The sequence below is a fragment of the Condylura cristata genome, unplaced genomic scaffold (assembly GCF_000260355.1).
Source record: "Condylura cristata isolate star-nosed mole 26May11 unplaced genomic scaffold, ConCri1.0 scaffold00018, whole genome shotgun sequence".
NCBI lineage: Eukaryota > Metazoa > Chordata > Mammalia > Eulipotyphla > Talpidae > Condylura > Condylura cristata.
The window spans coordinates 38968299-38980501 of NW_004567119.1; positions in this window are offsets into that span (position 1 = coordinate 38968299).

The window sequence follows — 12203 nt, forward strand, 5'->3', positions numbered from 1 at the left end:
GACCTCTCCTGATCAGCCCACTGCTCCCCTCAGCAGTGGACTTTGTCAGTCTGCCCGTTCTGTTCCCCACTCTGTCTCTGATGAATTCTCTCACTGCCCCGGCACCTCTAACCTGTACCCTAGTTCTACATGCATAAATAAGTCTCAAAAAAAAAAAAAACTCCCTCCTTTTTATCTTATCATCTTTTGTTACGGAATGTAATCTACATAGAAATGGAGGCTCCATGTTCCCTGGTCCTCTAATGAAGGGTGGAGCTGGGTGGAGGAGAAATTGAAGACTCAAGAAGTCTTGGAGGATGCATGGAGGATGCAAACACATAAGAAGGAGGCCCCCTGCTTGCCTCATCCCTTGGGGACGAGGAGCAGAAACACAGAGACATTGGAAGAGACATGGATGAGAGACTTGAGGGGAGGCAGATAATGGCAGCTGTTACCTTGATTTGTACTTTGATTTGCTCCTTTGTCCCAGACTTGCCTGGGCCCTTCTGTCCCTTTGCTGTGGTTCCCTGCCAGAAGGTGCCTTAAACTTGTGGCAAGCTTTTGGGCCTCAGCAGCTCTGCTTTGGGCCAAGGATGTTCGGCTGTGCATTTAGGGGTTAAGTAACTTTGGGTGTTTAATTGGAAAGCTATATCCTTTTTTCTCTTCTTACTGTGCATGCTCACCTACTAAAGTTCTTTTGCACTAGGGATATGCTTTGTCTTTATGCAGCAGATGGCAGAACCTTTTCAGATCATGCAAATTTGGGGTTCTTGTGGTACCCCTCAGACTGCTTGCTAAAGTTGAATTCTAAGACGCCATCTCATGACATGACAGACAGTTCTGACCATCATCTGGACATTTTGAACTTTGAATTTGTTACAGTAAATGGGTGGGACCTTGAGTTCTCTTTTTGAACCAAATGAATTAGTACTAAGTGGGAGGGAAGCAATGGGTGTGTCTATTTAGATGGTCAGAGATGGATGTTGACAATCTGTTGATGGTACCCCCAATTCATTTTTCTTTTCTTCAGTCGTCACAGAACGTTGGTTAGCTGGAGACTTTATTATTATTATTTTTACCTTTTCTTGACGTTACGTTCTTCTTAATGAACCAAAAGGCAATAAGCCTGTGACTCATGCATTTAAGAGAAACTTCTTACTCACCACTTCTGCTCTTCCCCCCTTCTGTGGTCTGGCTGCTGATGTAGGGTTTGGTGTGGGGTTCTTGGATCCCTTTGAGAATGAATTCAGGGGTGGCACATGGCAAATTTCTGAAGGAAAATATGCCTGCATAGACACAGGTAGGCAGCATTCCTAGAGTTGCTTTTTGCCAGTGCTTTTTGATGGAATTACTCTGGGGAATTTTCTGCTTTGGGGTCGGATAGGATTGGCTTTCTGTAATAACCGATAATCCTTTCTTCTACTACCTTTGGTTTTTGACCTCGTGAAAACTTCCACCCTAAATTTTACACTCTGAGCTCCCATCACAGACACAGCCACGATCACCTTTCACTTTGTTGAGGTTAATACTATCCTCTTGTTGACAAAATAAGACCCTGGATCTCTGAATGACAGCATGGAGCAGGATGACACTGCTAGCCTGACCAGTATACTTACTCAGTGTAGTGTGTGATGAGTCCTTTTATTTTTTTTTAAGATTGATTTATTTTTGCATAGAACTGGGGTGTAGGCCAGAGATGTGGGGGGGGGGGGTGAGAGGATTCACCAGAAACAGAGTGTGGAGCAGAACAGGCGGATCTACTGAAATACACTGCTGAGGGGAGCAGTGGGTGAGACAGGAGAGGTCTGCTGTGCCCAGTGGGTCACTCCCTGCTCTCACAGGCAGGGGGATGAGTGGGTAGTCTGTAAATAGGTCAGGGGGTGGAGTTCATTCAGGGCATTATTCATAGGCTCAGTTTGCTCCTTATTGTTCTTCTGACAGTCATTTAAAAAATATGCATATTTTTAAAAGTATGCATATTTATTTATGCATACCGAACTGGGGTATAGGCCAGAGGTACAAGGGCGGTGAGAGGATTCACCATCGTCAATCTGTGGAACAGGCAGATTGACTAAGTACACTGCTGAGGGGAGCAGTGGGCGAGACAGGAGAGGTCTGCTGTGCCATATGGGTCACCTCTGGGGCAGGGATCAAACCTGCAAGGAAGTGGCTGCAGCCAGCTTCACAGTGCTGCGCTTTAACCCGCTGTGCCACCACAGAGGTACCCTGACAGTCATATTTTAATGTTCAATTCTAAATTATCATGTGAAAAATTAGGCTTTTTTAGTACACAGTTACGTGAATGTAACACAGGCCTAAGTTTGTGTGATGGTCACCACAATCAATACACAGAACAACAGTCCTATCCAGTCCTGAAAGTGCTTTTCTGTATCACACCGTCCTCCCACTCCCAGCCAATGGCAAATTACTATCTGTTCTTCATTATTGAAGTATTGTTTTGTTTTAGAATTCCATAAAAGTGGAATCATAGTATGTAACCTTTTAAGACTGACTCATTTCATTTAGCAAAATAACTTTGAGATGGAAAAAAATTCCTTTTTATCACGGAGCAATGTCCTATTATTAAAGTTTGTTTTTCTAGTCATTTAATAAAGGTCATTTGGGTTGTTAACAGTTTTTAACAATTATGAATAGACGTCCAAGAGACATCCACCTAAAGACTTGTGTGTGAAAATAGATTTTATTTTTCCTGGGAAAATGTTCACGGGTATGACTTTTGGATTATAAAAGTACTTATGTTTTGAGAAACTGCTGAATTGTGTCACTTTGCATCTCAACTAGCAATGCATGTAAGTTCCACTTACTTTTGTCAGCACTTGGTATGGTAAGCACTTTTGATTTTAGCCAGTCTAGTAGCTGTGTAACTGTATTTTATCTTGATTTTAATTTACACATCTCTACTGACATCCTTTGAACATATTTTCATGTGCTTATCTGCTCTCTGCAGACCCTTTTTTGTTGAAGTGTCTATTTAACTCTCCCCTACTTAAAGATTGGGTTCTTTGTAGTCTTTCTGTTAAAGTCTTGAGAGTTCTAGCCCTTTGTTAGCTATGCGATTTGTAAGTATTTCCTCCCAATATAGCTTGTGTTTTCATTCTTTTTTTTTTAAAGATTTATTTTTTTTATTCATACAGAACTGGGGTACAGGCCAGAGATGCGGAGGGTGAGAGGATTCAGCAGGGACAGAGTGGGGAGCAGAACAGGCAGATCGATGAAGTACACTGCTGAGGGGAGCAGTGGGCGGGTCAGGAGAGGTCTGCCGCGCCATGTGGGTCACCTCTGGGGCAGGCGCGGATCTAACTCATGCGGAAGTGGCTTAAGCTTCTTAGTGCTGTGCTTTAACCTGCTGCACCACTAGGAAGTGCCCTCTTTTTTTTTTTCTTTTTTCTTTTAAGGTACTATATGTTCATTTAAAAAAAAAAGATTTCTTTATTTATGCATACAGAACTGGGGTACAGGCCAGGGGTGTGGGGAGGGTGAGAGGATTTGCCAGAGACAGTGGGGAGCAGAACAGGCAGATTGACAAGTACACTGCTGAGGAGAGCAGAGGGTGAGACAGGAGAGGTCTGCCGCGCCATGTGGGTCACCTCCAGGTGGGGGAATGAACTGGCACTGAAGTGGCAGTGGCCAGTGCTGCGTTCTTATCTGTTGTGCCACCAGGGAGGGCCTGTATTTTTATTCTTTTAGCAGTGTCTTTTGGAGATTATAATTTTCATTTTGATAAAGACCAATTTATCAGTTTTCTTGTTTTATGGCTGAAGGTTTTGGTGTTCTGTTTAAGAACTCTTTACCCCAGGCATCAAAGGTTTTCTCCATAATATTTTAAGAGCTTTACATTTATATTTATATAATAGGTTGTGTATTAATTTTATATAAGTTGTGAGCGTTAGATCAAGGTTCATTTTTTCCCCACTTTCAGTTGTCCTAACACCTTTTTTTCCCCTAACAACTTTGTTACTGAGAAATATCTTTTCTCCATTGAATTGCTTCTGCATTTTTGTCAAAAATCAATTGGCACGCTCTCCCTGGTGATGCAGCGGGTCGAAGCACCACATTATGAAGCTCTCTGCAGCACAAAGTTTGATCCCCTGCCAGGGAGCTGACCCATGTGGCGTGGTAGACCTCTCCTGACCCACCTGTCCGCTGCTCCCCTCAGCACTGTATTTCAGTACATCTCCCTGTTCTGGTCCCTACTCTGTCTCTGGTGAATCCTCTCATCCACCACCTCCTCTGTCCTGTACCCCAACTCTGTAAGCATAAATAAATAAATCTTAAAAAAAAATCAATTGGCCAATAGCGCAGTATCTGATTACTGTGACACTATATTAAGTCTTTGTCATTGGCATTATGGCTAATTTGAATGTATCAACTTGAGCAAGCTATGGTACCCAGGTATTTAATAAAACACTAATTTTTGAAGGAAAGAAAGAGGGATTACCTCAAGTGTCTTGCTAACCAAAACTTCAGAGTATGATCAAAAATAGCCAACCAGTTAAACAGATGATTTTACTCTTGAGTGAAAATAACTATTGAGCAATCAAAAAGGGCTTTGAATGAGTATTAAAGAACCTGAAAGAGATAAAGGGATTTTATTTATCTCTATCACTAAAGCTAGAATAAAAGGTCATGAAACAAAATAGGCAGATAGGATCAAGTAGCTACAAGGAATTTATTCTAAAAAATATATCAACTGAAATAGACAAAAAAAAAAAAAAAGAAGCAATAGCCAATATTCTGTCTAGTTGGGGTTACCTCTGATGGCTCCTGGCATTCCAGATTCTGAGATGAAGCCTCTGGCCCTCAGCATAAACATATTGGCAGGCTCAGAGACCGTTTTGTGACTTTACCTGGAGTTAGAAGTATCTTATTCAGTCAACCTGATCAAGTTAGGGCAAGATTGAATTAGATGAGTGAGATAGTCCCTTCTGCTGCCAAATATCAGATAAATTATTCTCTTTCTCACCTAGTGGCCTTTGGTGCTTGCTGTTTATATACAGTATTCTCTGGAAATTATTGGACAGTCTTGATTATCTAAAAACCTGTTACTCCAGGACTATTGATAGAAACTTGTTCAGAATGTCTATGTTTGGACTCTCAAATGTCTATTATTTTTTAAAGATTTATTTATTTATGCATACAGAACTGGGGTACAGGCTAGAGGTGCATGGGCCATGAGAGGATTCACCAGACACAGAGTGGAGAGCAGATTGATGAAGTACGCAGCTGAGGGGAGCAGCAGGTGGGTCAGGAGAGGTCTGCTGTGCCATGTGGTCACCTCCAGGACTGTGGATGGAACTCGCACTGAAGTGTCTGTGGCCAGCTTGCAGTGCTGTATCCTAACCAGTTACGCCACCAGGGAAGGCCCTCAAATGTCTTTTTTTTTTTTTATGTGAAATGACCTTTAACTTTTTTTTATATAATAGTTTATTTTTACATCATTTTGTGCATTTTCCCATCGCAGTTGTAATCCCTGTGGGCTTCCCATCACCAAATCATCTCTCAAATGTCTATTTTTAAAGGTGATTTCAGAGATGCAGAGACTCATGTGCAGTCAATAAGCATAGAAACCAAGATGTCACCAAGGGTCCTCCCTGGTGGCCTAGGGATTAAGTCTCACTGCTCTCCCATTAAGGCTTGAGTTTCAATCCCCACAAGGAAGCTGACCCACATATGGTACAGCAGACCTCTCCTGTCTTGTCCGCTGCTCCCCTCAGTAGTGTATTTCAGTGGATCCACCTGTTCTGCTCCCCAATCTGTCTCTGGTGAATCCTCTCACCTCCCCCAACTCACCCTGTACCTCTGGCCTACACCCCAGTTCTTCTACACAAAAAGAAAAAAAAAGATATCATTAAGATAAATGACACTGTTCTTTCTAGAGGGTCATGAGAAACCCAGTAATTGGTTCTGGAAAAAACACAAGGTCTTCTGTCTGAAGGTCCTTTTGGCTAAAGCCAAAAGATGCAAATTCATAAAAATCTTAGGTCTATGGGGGAGACTCACAATGTGGGTGATTTGTTTATGTTGTAGTCCATCCTGCTGGATGATCCTGTGGAAGGTGCAGCAAAATTTAAAAAATTAGATTTGTTTTTCTTGTTCACAGCATATGCTCCCCTCCCTCCCCCAGGGCGAGCCCATGGCTTGTGGAAAGAATACCTACTGCAAGTTGGAGCAAGCAGGTTTTAGGTTTAGAGAGCAAAGGGATTTAGGATTCTTTTCTTACAAATAGAAACAACTCAAAGTAGCTTAGAACATCAAGGGTGTCACTTCAAAACAAAGAAAGGGATACAGTAGGATCTCAAGAGGAATTATAATTGGAACACAGAAAATCTAGTCTAAGTCAGAAATCTAGGATATGTCTCTATATATCATGTAATTCTTGGAGCATTTATTTCATTCTTTTTGGCCAGGTAAGGTTTCTTAGATACTATACTAACCTAATCCATTTGACAGAAAAGCAATTCCTTAAAACCAGAAGTATCATTCAGTCATACTTAAAATGGGAGGATTAGTTTCTTTTACTTCAAGTTCAAAAACATCTCCTGGTGTGTTAACTAGGGATCTGATTACAAGCCTGGACTGGGAGGCTGCTTTCAACTTGCAGAGGATGTGAGCTGACGTCTGAGACAAAATAGGTTTACGTCATTTAGGTAATAATGTGGTTGTGGGTTTTTAACCAATAAAATCTAAGGGTCAAGAGGAAAATGCGGCCAGCATTCAAAGTGCCTTTATATGCAATAGCTCTGGCTTGGTACTAGTGCAGGCTTTTCTGAAAATGGACTCATAAGCACAGTTTATTTTACTTTATCACAGGAAGGAAGAAACAATTGGTTGGTGTGACAGGTAAACAACCATCCTCCCCTTGACCCTCTTCCCTCTGACTGGTCCGAGGAAGATGCTATTGTTAGCCAGGTTTTTTGGATGAGACCACTAAAAACATAGGCCTGTGTAGTTATTTGGATCCACTTCCGTTGCCGAGTATAAGATACACACACAAAAAATGACCTATTAAGAGATTTTTGCAAATCAGGAACAGTCTTCCATTTATAGTACTGTGTGGGGAGAAAGCAAATTATCTAGAGAAGAGTCTGCTGTAAATATTTTCTGGCATGTTGGCAGTAGCTATAATGTGGGTTAGCTTCAGGAATTCTAGGCATAATTCTCAGAGCTCTGAGCTAATTACAGCAAGATGCATGTAGAGTGTTTATAGCTAAGCAATGCCATGTTTTTTGTTTTTTGTTTAATCCCATGGTGCTATGTTACCCAGAATGCTAAGGGATGGGGCCGGTATTCCCTAATGGAGGGCATAGTATAGAGATTCCTAAGTTCACTCTTTAAAGTGTGGCTTTGAAAGTTCACTGGGTCATGAAGTATGAGATTGTGAGGCAAGGGAGACTGTTCACCCCTTCCTGCCCCCCAATTTGCTCTGGTTTGCCCTTTGGACATGATGCTTCCTCAAACCCCTTTAATTAATTGCAATTCCTGTTTATGTGACCTCATTTCATGTGAAACCATGGGCATAAGTAGGCAATCTGATTTTCAAACCTTATGGGGTTAATAACAATGTATAAAAGCAAAAAACAGACCTACTTCTCCTAAACAGAACATAATAAGAGAATACAGGTTTATAGGAGAAAAACAAAAGAAACTTGTTCACTGTGAAGAGTGGTCCAAGCAAGAGAACCAAGAAAGTGGAATGTGATCTAGAGGATGGTTTCAAACGGATCGACTCTCCATAGAAATACAAGGAGATAACTCAGAAAGTGCAGTTAAGAGGTCAGTGGTGACACTGGAGACTATCAGTGAGTGGGTGAAGCCAGAGTTTGGAGACCCCCAAAATGACTAGGTACTGAATAAACAGGGACTATGGGAATATATTATTTTTGAACGCTGGTTCTGCCACTTGCATTGCTGTGAATGGTAGAGGCCGGAGAAGCCCTTGTATAGATGTTTTCAGGATAGGACAGACCTGTGCATGTTTGGAAACTAGAAAACGAGTCTTATAGGTAAATAATATAGGTCGAGAGACAGACAGATGGACACACAGGGAATATATATCTGTACATACATATTTCTCTAATTCCTAATGTATTTAGTTTTGCAGTCAGCTTTCAAATTTTATTGTTCTCGAAAATCTTGTTTCTGTAATGAGGCTATACTGCCCCCATGTGGTCTAGGTTGCCCAAACTCTTCATTCTAAATGAGCAGAGACATAACTGCCATACCTGTTATATGATCTTTGTCACAATTACTCAGTTGATCTTGTAGAGTAAAAGCTGTCAAAGATAATTCATAAAGAGGTAGGCATAGCTATGTTCCATTAAAACTTTATCTTCAATAGCAAGCATGGGTTGGATCTATCATGTAGCCTTAGTTTCTTAGTCCCTGTTCTAAGACTGTGGCATAATATTTGGGCTGAATATTAGTTATCTGGGGATATGTTTTTAAAAAATGTTGGTGCCCGGGCTGTACCTATTAAATAGGAAACTTTGGGTGTGGGCTAGGCACTGGAACTTCAGTTCCACCAGGGGTGTATTATGTCATTAAGCTTGAGAACTGATTCAAACCAATAAGGTTTTAGTTTAAGTGTAGCAAATAATAACAACTAATATTTACCGAGTGTTTATTATGTACCAGGTGCTGATCTAAAAACTTTCATATATATCTCATTTAATTCTCACAATAGAGTTGGGTACTATTATGTCCATTTTATAGATAAGCAAAACAGAATTTGCATGAGATGAGACTATTTCACCCCAAAACATGCCACTTTGGTATAAATATTATATTAAGCTAAAGACATTTGGTGAGCAACAGATAACAAGGGAAAACAGGCTTTGCAGTTTTCCTTATTTGACTAAAAGCAATTTAATAAAGTTGCCATAAATTCCTCCTTTAGGGCAGATACTCTTAGAAGGGAGAATGTGAATAAAACCTACCTCAAACCCTTTATCTAGGTGAGGGGATGGAAAGACCATTTATATAGAATATAGAAAAATACTACCACAAACTTTCTTATCTCCTGTTTGTTCTGAAAACCCATCTGTCTTTCAAAAAAGTGTTTTTTCCATGACTTTCTCCTCCCTACTTCATTTATTATGACATAAAACCCCTTAATTCTAACCAGCTCTGAGATATTTTGTCTTTGAGGTCCTCATCTTTCTAATCTGTCCTTTGCCAGTTTAATGCACAGGATTCCAGGACTGACTTTAAGAGGGTAGAGAAAAGTTTTTTTTTCTTACCCACAAGGTCATACAATTATTAAGAGAAGGAACAGGGATTAAAATCTGGACTATTTCTAGAATCAGAGGTCTCCATTAGGAGCTCTATTACTCTGTAATTATCATTATATTTTTTAGGTATACATTTTATTTTATTATTATTTTTAAAATAATATACTAGTTTATTTTTACATCATCTTGTGCCTTTTTCCATCTCATCTATAATCCCCGTGGGATTGCCATTACCAAATCACCCGTGTGCCATCACCATAGTCCAATGCACTTCCCTCCCCATCACTGTTTTTGATTTCATTCCCCTTTCCACTCCTGTAAAATGTCTCTGGTATGTAGTTGTTCATTATTATTTTCTCCCTTGGTCCTTTATACTCTGTAATTATTTTTAACTGAGAAACAGTCTGTATCTGAACTTAACTATTTTATTTTGTACTATATTTTAAATAAAGTATCTAAAATGCCAGTCACAGTTTTCTCCAGATTTAATACACCCTTTCTAGTACTACTGAGACTTATTTTGAATCAGATTATTTTCAGATTTTGTCCGCAGCTTTGGCATATCATAGAAATTCATTTTCTCCATCTTAGCCAATATTCAACTCCACTTCTGTTTAGACTATTCAAAGACAAAGTTTAGTATGATTGTCTTCATTTTAGAGACAGAATAGTATAGTAGTTTTATATATGGGCCAGATGGTCCTCAGTGATAATTCTGGCCTTACCACTTGTATGCTAAGTACTTATTAAATTTCAGCTAGTCTAGTATTTTTTTTTAAAGATTTATTTATTTGTACATACAGAACTGGGGTACAGGCCAGAGGCTCAGGGGCAGTGAGAGGCTTCACCAGAGACAGAGTGGGGAGCAGAACAGGCAGATCGATGAAGTACACTGCTGAGGGGAGCAGCGGGTGGGTCAGGATAGGTCTGCCGTGCCATGTGGTCACCTCTGGGGCAGGCGGGGATCGAACTCATGCGGAAGTGGCTTTGGCTTCTTAGTGCAGTGCTTTAACCCGCTGTGCCACCAGGGAGGGCCTAGTCTAGTATTTTAATCAATGAGAATGGGATGTCTGCTCTCCCACACTTTTTCCTCCTCTTGAAGTAGGAGCACAAAAGGAATTAGTCACCTAAGGTGTCTTTAAATAACAACCATCACAATTTTAATCTCTACCACCACAATGATGGCTGCCATCTGGATTTTACTATTTTAACTTTTTTTATGCATTCCATTATTTAAATAATCCTATGAATCAGGTCTTATTATGACCTTTAATTTCTAGACAAGAAAAGTAAGGCCCACGGAGATTGAGTAATTTTTCCAGTGTCACGTAAATAAGTGGCAGAGATATTTGTTGAAACCACATAATTCTGGCTTCAGAATTCACCCTTTATAATTTTTTACATTTCTTTTTTTTTTTTAAAGATTTATTTACTTTTGCATACAGAAGTGCAGGGGCGGTGAGAGGATTCCCCAGAGACAGAGTAGGGAGCAGAAGAGGCAGACTGATGAAGTATACCGATGAGGGGAACAGCCCGCAACAGGGGCTGGTCAAAGGGGCGGGTGTGTCAGGAGAGGTCTGCTGCACCATGTGGACCAGCTCTCTGGCCAGGGATTGAACTTGTGCTGCAGTGGCTGGCAGTAGATAGTCTGAGACTTTAACCCCTGCACACCAGGGAGACCTAGGCTTAAGATGTTCTTATTCTTGAACATTTGAAAGATGAAATAAGCAGTTTGGAATAGGCACTTCTTCCATTCCAAAGTTAGGATAAACTGTAATTAAAATGTTGAAAATGAGAGAACATTTCAGTTAGAACCTAAGTTTGCCATACTTATGGCATATTAATGGGTTTTGTCTCTTATACTTTTGATTCAGAGTCCCAATGCCTGAATGTTTTCAACAGGGTGCCACAAGAACAGAAATCTACGATTGTGGACCTTATGAATTCTTTATTGATAACGTTGTGAAAGGGGGCACAGTGGCTTACCATCTGCATTTTTTAAGATTTATTTATTTATGTGTACAGGACAGAGGTGCAGGGGCAATGAGAGGACCCATCAGAGAAAAAGTGGGGAGCAGAACAGGCTGATCAAGGAAGCACACTGCTGAGGGGAGCAGCAGGCAGGTCAGGAGAGGTCTGCCACACCATGTGGGTCACCTCTGGGGCTGGGGAACGAACTCATGCTGAAGTGGCTTTAGCTTTAGTCTACCACCTATATATTTTAACTGGACTACAAACCTGAATTATGTATATATTGGAAACATTTAAAATGATTTTCTTTTAGTTAAGTCTTCTAGCCCGTTTCATGTTGACTTTGGATAAATTTTGAATAACTGACGACTATGATTTATATTCAGCGTTAACTATAATTCCCCGTTGATTCTACCCTATTAGGATGACCCCTGATAATAATCTATTTGTTATAGTCTAACATTGTTATGCAATATTAGTAAGCGGCTGTTTGCGCTCAGTCAATCTGTATGTCTTCGGTAATTAGAACAGGCGTCTTCGAAATATGTAGGATGGCACGCTCTGGTGGCTCTTGCGGGTTGGACCCCCGGTTCCCTAAGCGCTGTGCTCTCAAGTTAGGAATTACGCACTCTGGGTTGCTGCAAGGAAGTTGGAAGGGCAGAGAACTTAAATCAGGAAACCAAGTCACTTATTCATACTGGAGATGCTACCTCGGCGTTCAGGGCAAGATGACAATGTAGGTGCATTTGTGTGCCACCTAGAGTGGTGACAGAGGCGGCCGCGGAAAATCGGGGGCACCCAGGGTGTGTGGACTTAGCTCTAATGCATGCGGTGTTGCTTACAGTTCTGAGCCACCAGCCACCTCACCGAGCCTCCGCGACACCCTCACCTGCCAAACCACAGCGACGCGCCCGAGCGGACCCTGACCCGTGCGGGGCGGCGGCGCCAGGTGATGACGTGTCAGCAGCCCAGGCGGCGACTGGCTTCCGAAGGGGCGCGTCG